Genomic DNA, 7,704 nt, shown 5'->3' on the forward strand with positions numbered 1-7,704 from the left:
AATCTGTAGGGACAGAGTAAATTAGTGCTACCAGGAGTTAGGGGCAATATAATGTTGGAGAATTACTCCTTAATAGGTCTTCTTTAGGGGAAATAAAAATACTCCAGAAATCATGCAATAGTAACACAAAATTGTGAATTGCTAAATGTCACTGACTTACACATTTTCACATTGTGAAAAATAATAAATATTTTTACCATAACTTAAGGAGAAAATGTACTTTGTACCCAGATCAAGATTTAAGCCCTGATCCTGCCATCCATTAACTCTGTGAGTTTGTGCAGGGGCTATGCTAATCTTCTCTGTATCATTCCAATTTTAGTATATGTGCTGCCGAAGCGAGCATACTCTTTGATTTTGGACACATATTTCTGGGCCTTTTTTTCTCATCTGTAAAATGGAGACATCACAGTCCCTACCTCCAAGGGCTACTTTGAATTTGGAATGAGATCATTTATATACAGTGATCAGCACAGTGCCATCATCACTTCTGATGATGTATTATTATTATATGTATCAGAAGTATTATTATTATATGTTATTAGTGTCATTCATCATCAATCACATACTTTTCAGTCAGGCTTAATAGAGATAGAGTCATAAATTTTCTGAAGATTTGTTTTTGTTTCTGTTTTGGGGCTTGATCATAGAGCCTGAGCACTGTCCCTGGGCCTCTTTGTGCTCAAGGTTAGTGTTCTTCCACTTGAGCCACAACTCCACTTCCAGTTTTTAGGGTCTAATTGGAGATAAGAATCTCACAGGGACTTTTCTGACCAGCCTACTTCAAATCTCGATCCTCAGATGTCAGCCTCCTGAGTAGTTAGTATTACAGGTGTGTGCCACCAGTGCCCAGATTCTGAAGATTTTTTTTTTAATTGTGCTGGAACTGAGGCTTGAACTCAGGTCCTCTCATTCTTGCTTGGCATTATTTGTCAAGTTTTACATTCTACCACTTGATCTATACCTCTACTACTAGCTTTTTGCTGGTTGATTGGAGATAATAGCCTCACGATTCAAACCTTGTTCCTCAGATCTCAGCCTCCTAAGTAGGTAGAACCACAGGTGTGAACTACCAGTGCCAACAGAAGATTCTTTTCTTGGTCTGTTCTTTTTTGGTAGTTGGAATTGCACCAAGGATATTGTGCTTGCTAGACAATCACTTTGCCACTGAGCTACATACCAACCTGAAAATTCTTTCTTCAACAACATTAATACCTATGCAAGAGACCATACATTGTGAAGCACAGTGGTAAGCCAATGTTGTCTCTGGTACCTTTAAGCTGCCACTATACCACCATAAAACCATCCACTTAAGAGAAGAGGCTATTGTCTTCTCATTGGATTTCTGGATTCAGACCACTTCCCCATTTATTCCTATTCTCCTTCCAGCAAGGTTAGCATACAAGTTCTTAGGGCTTGTCCTATGAGCATTGCATCTTAATTTCCAAATCACAAAGGACAATAATAAATGTAAGTAAACCAATGCTATTTGTTTTAGGATTAAGAACAGCTTTAGGATTGCTGAAATGGAGATAAGTTGTCTCTTGCTGATATTATCTGGTCACATGTTTCTGAATTTACTGTAGACCTTATAATAAGAGGTCTCACATATTTTACTGATCATTTTTCTGCAAAGAGGTTGCAATCTTAAATACATTCATGAAATACAATCAGACTGCATTAGCATGAGTTATTGAAAATACTGCTTGATGTGATTAATTTTGCAAACATCAAATAACTCAAGATGTGAAAATGATCTGTAGTAATGATAATAAGTAAATACACACATCCCCATAATGTAGAAAATATTTTTGTAATATTATATACATATCCCAGTGGTTATTACCACCAATGGATGTTACAGTGAAGCTAAACTGTACACAAAATGTAAAATGCTTTGAGTTTCAAGAGTTTCATTAAATATAATGTAAAATTGCCAAGTACCAGTGGCTCATGCCTATAGTCATAGCTATTCAAGAGGCTGAGATCTAAGGATTGTAGTTCAAAGCCAGCCCATGGCAGAAAGTCTCTGAGACTCTCATTTCCAATCAACCACCAAAAATGCCCCAAGGGGAACCATGGCTCAAGTCTTATGCTGAAAAGCTTAGGGACAGTGCCCAGGCCCTACATTCAACCCTGGGTGCCATAATCTTCAGATAGACTTAGAATTTAATTCAATTGAAAGTTCAACTCTCAGTAGTTACTCCTTTCGATTACATCTTGATGAAGCCAAGAAAGAGCATCTTCAGTGCCTTGAAAGTCACCTTTCATTCTGTAATTATTTATTGTCTGGATGAATAATTTCTTGTTTGTGTGTCTTTGCTCAAGGCAAATATTTTTTAATGTGTCAAAATTATATAAAGGGTTAGGTGCCTGTGACACATTCCTTTAATCCTAGTTACAAAGGAGGCTGAGATCTGAGGTTTAAGGTTCAAAGCTAGCCCATGCAGGAATGGCCATGAGATTCTTATCTCCAATTAACCACAAAAAGCCAAAAATGGTGTTATGGCTCAAGTGGTAGAGCACTAGTCTTGAGTACAAAAGCTCAGAGACAGCACCCAGATCCTGAGTTGAAGCACAAGACAGGCAAAAAGAACATAAAAAAATCAACAAATTAATATATGACAAAGAAGATATATCACAAGATCAAGTGGATGTGATACTGTTTATTTTTACTGGTTATTGCAGCTGAATCTTATACAGTGCCTACTAAGTGCCAGTTGTCTTTGTGACCTGCTTGTGTAATCCATATATCTCCTTAATGACATGCATGCCTTCATTTCCCCATGTTCTGTGGCATGAGTGTTCTAAGAGGAAGAGCTAGGGCTGTCAGTCCAGGGAGAGTGTCCTGAGTCTGCTCTCCTAACCTGGTGCTTTAGTGATAAGCATTGAGCTAAAAGTTGGGGTTTTAGTAGGGCAATCTCTTCTTAAAGACCTATTTACAGTAATAGTGGGAACCAGTGGTCAACCTGTAATCCTAGCTACTTAGGAGACTGAGATCTGAGGATTGCAGTTTGAAGGCAGCTTGTGCAGACAAGTCCATGAATCTCTTATCTCCAATTAACCATAAAAAAAAAAACAGAAAAATAAGTATGATTCAAGTGTTAGAATACCACCTTGAAAAAAAAAGTTAAAGCCCCACAACCAACCAAAAAATAAAAATAAAAATGAAGGAGGAAGAGGAGGAGGAGGAGGAAGAGGAGAAGGGGCTAGATCAGGAGGAGGAAGAGGAGAAGAAGGAGAAGGAGGAAGAAGGACTATGTAAGCAAGGAACAAACAATGTTGTTAGCTGGAGGTACTGGTTTTCAGAAACACCTTCGAAGCAGACTTCTGTATAGATACATAATTCTATCAGTAATCCAAATTATATAAAGGAGCTAGTGGGGACAGACAAGATACTTAGATCCTCCAAAATATTGTTTTGATATCTGAAAACTATACAGCTCCATGATAAAGCTGGGTTGTCTAAGATGCTGAAATATGGCTGCCATTCTACTTCTTTTTCAAATTTGAGTTCAGAAGTAAGCTAATGCCTTTCTCCTCCAAGGATGATTTGTTGACCAGCAGAACTTCAGGCCTACCTTAGAGCTGTTAAATATGAATTTATACTTTATAACATCCCTAAAAATTCCTGTGCTCTGTAAAACTTGAGAAGCTTTGAGCTAGAGTGAAAAAACAAAGTCAGCATTTGGATCTGTCAGTACCATCTTTTGGAAGCCCAATCATCATGTATTGCTGAGGCATTTGCATTGGTCATTTTTGTGTAGTTATATCCAAATACTTCGCAGGAACAAAGGAAGGAATTGTCTGTTTTGGCTCATGGTACTAGAGCTGTTAGTTCATCATGGTTAGGATGGGATAGAGTAGAGCAGCCCACATCACGAAAGCCAGGAAGCAGAGAAAGGAGAGGGAACTGGAGACCCTGTATAACCTTCAACCCCGCCCCCCTTAACCTACTTCCTTCAGACAGTCCACCCTCCCAAAGTTTCCATACTCTCACAAAATAGCAGCATTAGTTGGGCAGTATGTCTTGAAAATATGAGCTGCTGGGGGATATTTCATTTTAAGGGTATAACATTCTGCCCCTGGACCTTCAGGATCATGTTCCTTTCAAAAGGCAAAATCTTAAGACTCTCCAAAGTCTTAAAAGTTCCAACAATGGTCAAGAGTCTAAATGTAAAGCCTTTTTTTATGAGACTCAGGGAACTTTAGACTCCTGTAAAAAAAAAAAAAGAAAAGAAAAAGTAACATCATATATACTTCTTCTGGGTTCTGGTGCTCACATCTGTAATACTAGCTAGTCAGAAGGCTGAGATCTGATGCTGCTTGTGATTCAAAGGGAGCCTGGGCAGGAAACTCAGTGAGACTCTTTTCTTCAATTAACCACTAAAAAGCCAGAAGCAGAGATGACTCAAGTGGTAGAATGCTAATCTTGAGCATAAAAGCTCAGGGATAGTATCCAGTCCTTGAGTTAAGCCCCGGGACCATTACACACACACACACACACGCACACACACACACACACAGAGAGAGAGAGAGAGAGACAGACAGACAGACAGACAGACAGACAGACAGACAGACAGACAGACAGACAGACAGACAGACGGACGGAGAGAAGAATTTTTTGTTGTTTTTGGGCAATGGATGGATCTGAAGTGAAGCAACCAGGCTCAGAAAGATAAGGAGCTCATGTCGCCTCTCATATGTAAATCTTTTTAAACTTTTTTTTTTGTTGCCAGTACAGGGTCTAGAATTCAGGGTGCTGTCCCTTATTTTTTTCACTGAAGGATAGCCCTCTACCACTTGAGATACAGCTCCATTCCTAGCTTTTGGGTGGCTTATTGGAGATAAAATATCACAGATTTTCTTGCCTGACTGGCTTTGAACTACAATCAGTCCTCAGTCTCCCAAGTGACTAGAATTATGGGCATGAGCCACTAGTGCATAGAACACATGTGGATCTTATATCTAAAACAAACATACTGGTCATACAAAACTGACTAAAGTATGGTATAAGCTAGCATGACATATATCTAGAGCATAAACATATATATAAATATATGTGTGTGGGTGTGGGTGTGGGTGTGTGTATTGCATACCAAACTGACTAATGTATGGTATAGGCTGGAGTGAGATTCCATGGCATAACCCCATCAAAAAGCTAATAGTTTAACAAAAATGAGTATCAGGAAACTGAAATGTGTCTTGACTAGAGCATGTGGATGCTAATGGTAGGGGAAGTGAATAGAGAGAAGAATGGTGGGAGGATGTACATATCAGTCTCAATATATGTATGTGAACATGGAACTTGGAAACTAAAAGATATAGGTGGGTTTTGGATAGTTGGAGGAAATGAAACTGATGGAGGGAGAATGCTTGTACAAGATACGCTGTGCACATAAATGGACTCGTTAAATCAAAACTCTTCTGTAAAAACTATTTGAAGGTAACAATAACACACATGGTAAAATTGGTCAAAATGCATCCAGCGTCACAAAAGGCCCTGTGGATATCATAAAAGGTACAAGGAGAAGATGCCCAACACTGGTGATTAGGGAAAAGTGGATCAAAATCGATTTCAAATTTATTAAAGTGACAAAAATGATAAGGACTAATTGTGCTAGATTCTAAGAGGTGATGTGCTTAGTGTGTCCCGGAGGTTTACAGAGCAGAGGCTTGGTCCCCAAATGGTGGTGCGGGGAGGTGGTATACACCTCTAGTTCCCAAGTGTATGCCAACAGAAGAAGGTAGGGACAGACACACCTATGTTCATAAAACATTGTTCACCATAGTCAAAGAAGCCAGAAGCAACCTAAGGACTTCTTGGCGGGTGATTGTACACAGAGAATACCACATGAATGTGCAGTGGAGTATTTCCACACCATGGGCTGTACATGGAGAATATGACATGTGCACACAGTGGAGTATTGACACATAGTGGGCTGTACACAGAGAAAATGTGCATGCAGTAGAGTACTGGTCCTGGAAAGTAAAAGGCTGACTGTTGGACGTAGCATGGCTGTTCCTGAGACCTGCTGGCCCTGCGCCCCTCCTCATCAATTTCCTGGGAACCCTGTCCCCTTGTCCCGGCTGCCTGAGACCCCGGCCCAGCCCTCAGCCCCTCATTACAGCTGTCCAGTGACCCCTGTTGGCCCTGGCCACTCATCTAGATATGCCTGCAGATCCTGCCCGCCAGCCCTGGTCCACTCGTCCTGGGTGGCCCAAGACCCTATGTGGACCCCAGCCCCTCTGTCCAGGTTGCCTTGAGACCCTGTGTGGCCCTTGGCACCTGATCTCCTTATCACTCGGGCTGGCCGACCTTTGGCCCCTTGCCGGGGGTTTTCCCAGCCTCAGCCAGCTGGCTCTTGGCCCCTCACCCAGAACATGTCTTGCCTTCTGCCCCTAGACCTGGTCTGCCCAGACACCCTGCCATTTGCAATTCCCCCACTTAGAGGCTCAGCATGTTCTGAGCTGTGCACTCCACCTTGAAGGGGTTCCCTTGGGGCTCAGGGTGGCCCACTAGGAACTTCTCTCTAGTAGGTAGATTCATGAGGGTACTGGTGTGGCCAGGCTGAGGGTGGCAGGCTTCCTGGCAATGTGTAGATGTCTTCTCTAAAAGACATTTTGTTTTATTTTGTGAGAAATGAGACAGTGTCTCAATCAAGCCCAGGCCATCCTTCAACTCACTTTCCTCCTGAGGTCACTGCCACACTGGGTTCATTTCTTTGCCATGTTAGAGGGGCATTGTGTCTAACTACCAGAGTGTTGTTGAGGAAATGCCTTGGGTAGTTGGCAGTGGGCAGGAGCAGCCACAAGGCCTGTAAGTTGATGAAGTTGGTGTGCAGCCTGCCCTGGCACCTTGTTGCTAGACTGAAGGCATTGGATTCCCAGAATTTGAACATGCACAGTGTTATGTTTTGGTGGGTTACCCCGGGCAGGTGTCAACATTATGTAGGAGGGGAGGACTGAAAATTTGCTTTTCATCCGGTCTCGACAACTGAATGGATTTAGGCTTAGAAGTGGGGGTAGGGTGGCAGAGTTCAGTTGCCTCTGACCACATACATGCATTCATGTGTCCATCCTCTCTTCCCACCACATTTTTTTTCTTTCTGTTTTGTATAGGGAACTGATGCTATAGCCCTTGCTAAATGGGGAATTCAGAGGTAAACAAACATTCTTCTCTTAAGTACCTTGAGAACAGGTCTTGCTGTGTGCTTTAGGCTGGACTTTAGACTAGCTGTCCTCCTGCCTCTTCTTCCCAAGTGCTTGGATTATGGGGTGCCTGGCTCATTTATTTTAAATTTTTTGGCAGTACTGGGGTTGAACCCAGGGCATTGCTCTTGGTATACAGGCACTTGAACCTCTGAGCCTCACCTCCCACCTTGGCTCTTTTTGCTTTATTTTTCTGATAGGTTCTCACTTCCACCTTCCTTCTACCTAGGTCTTCCAAGGACATCAGATTACAGGAATGAGCTGTCATACTCAAAGGAGTCCAATTTTTAAAATCTTTTGAAATATCTTTGTGAAAGAAGATTTTAGGACGAGATTCTTTGTATTTTACTCTAAGCTTGCTGATTAGCTTACCTTCTTTTGCTTTCTGATTGTTTTCATTAATTTATCAGACATAGCCAGAAGGAATAATGAGATCCTACAATGGCTGCAAGATCTTATACATCTGACCTTAGCTCTCTTCTTTCATCTCTA

General features: G+C 41.5%; 1 pseudogene; it reads right to left on the reverse strand.

The window, feature by feature from the left end:
- Positions 1–276: 276 nt before the first annotated feature.
- Positions 277–346, reverse strand: LOC122121105 (annotated as a pseudogene).
- Between the last annotated feature and the right edge of the window lie 7,358 nt (positions 347–7,704).

The sequence above is a fragment of the Dipodomys spectabilis genome, unplaced genomic scaffold, assembly GCF_019054845.1.
Source record: "Dipodomys spectabilis isolate Male_0828 unplaced genomic scaffold, ASM1905484v1 ptg000183l, whole genome shotgun sequence".
Taxonomy (NCBI): Eukaryota; Metazoa; Chordata; class Mammalia; order Rodentia; family Heteromyidae; genus Dipodomys; species Dipodomys spectabilis.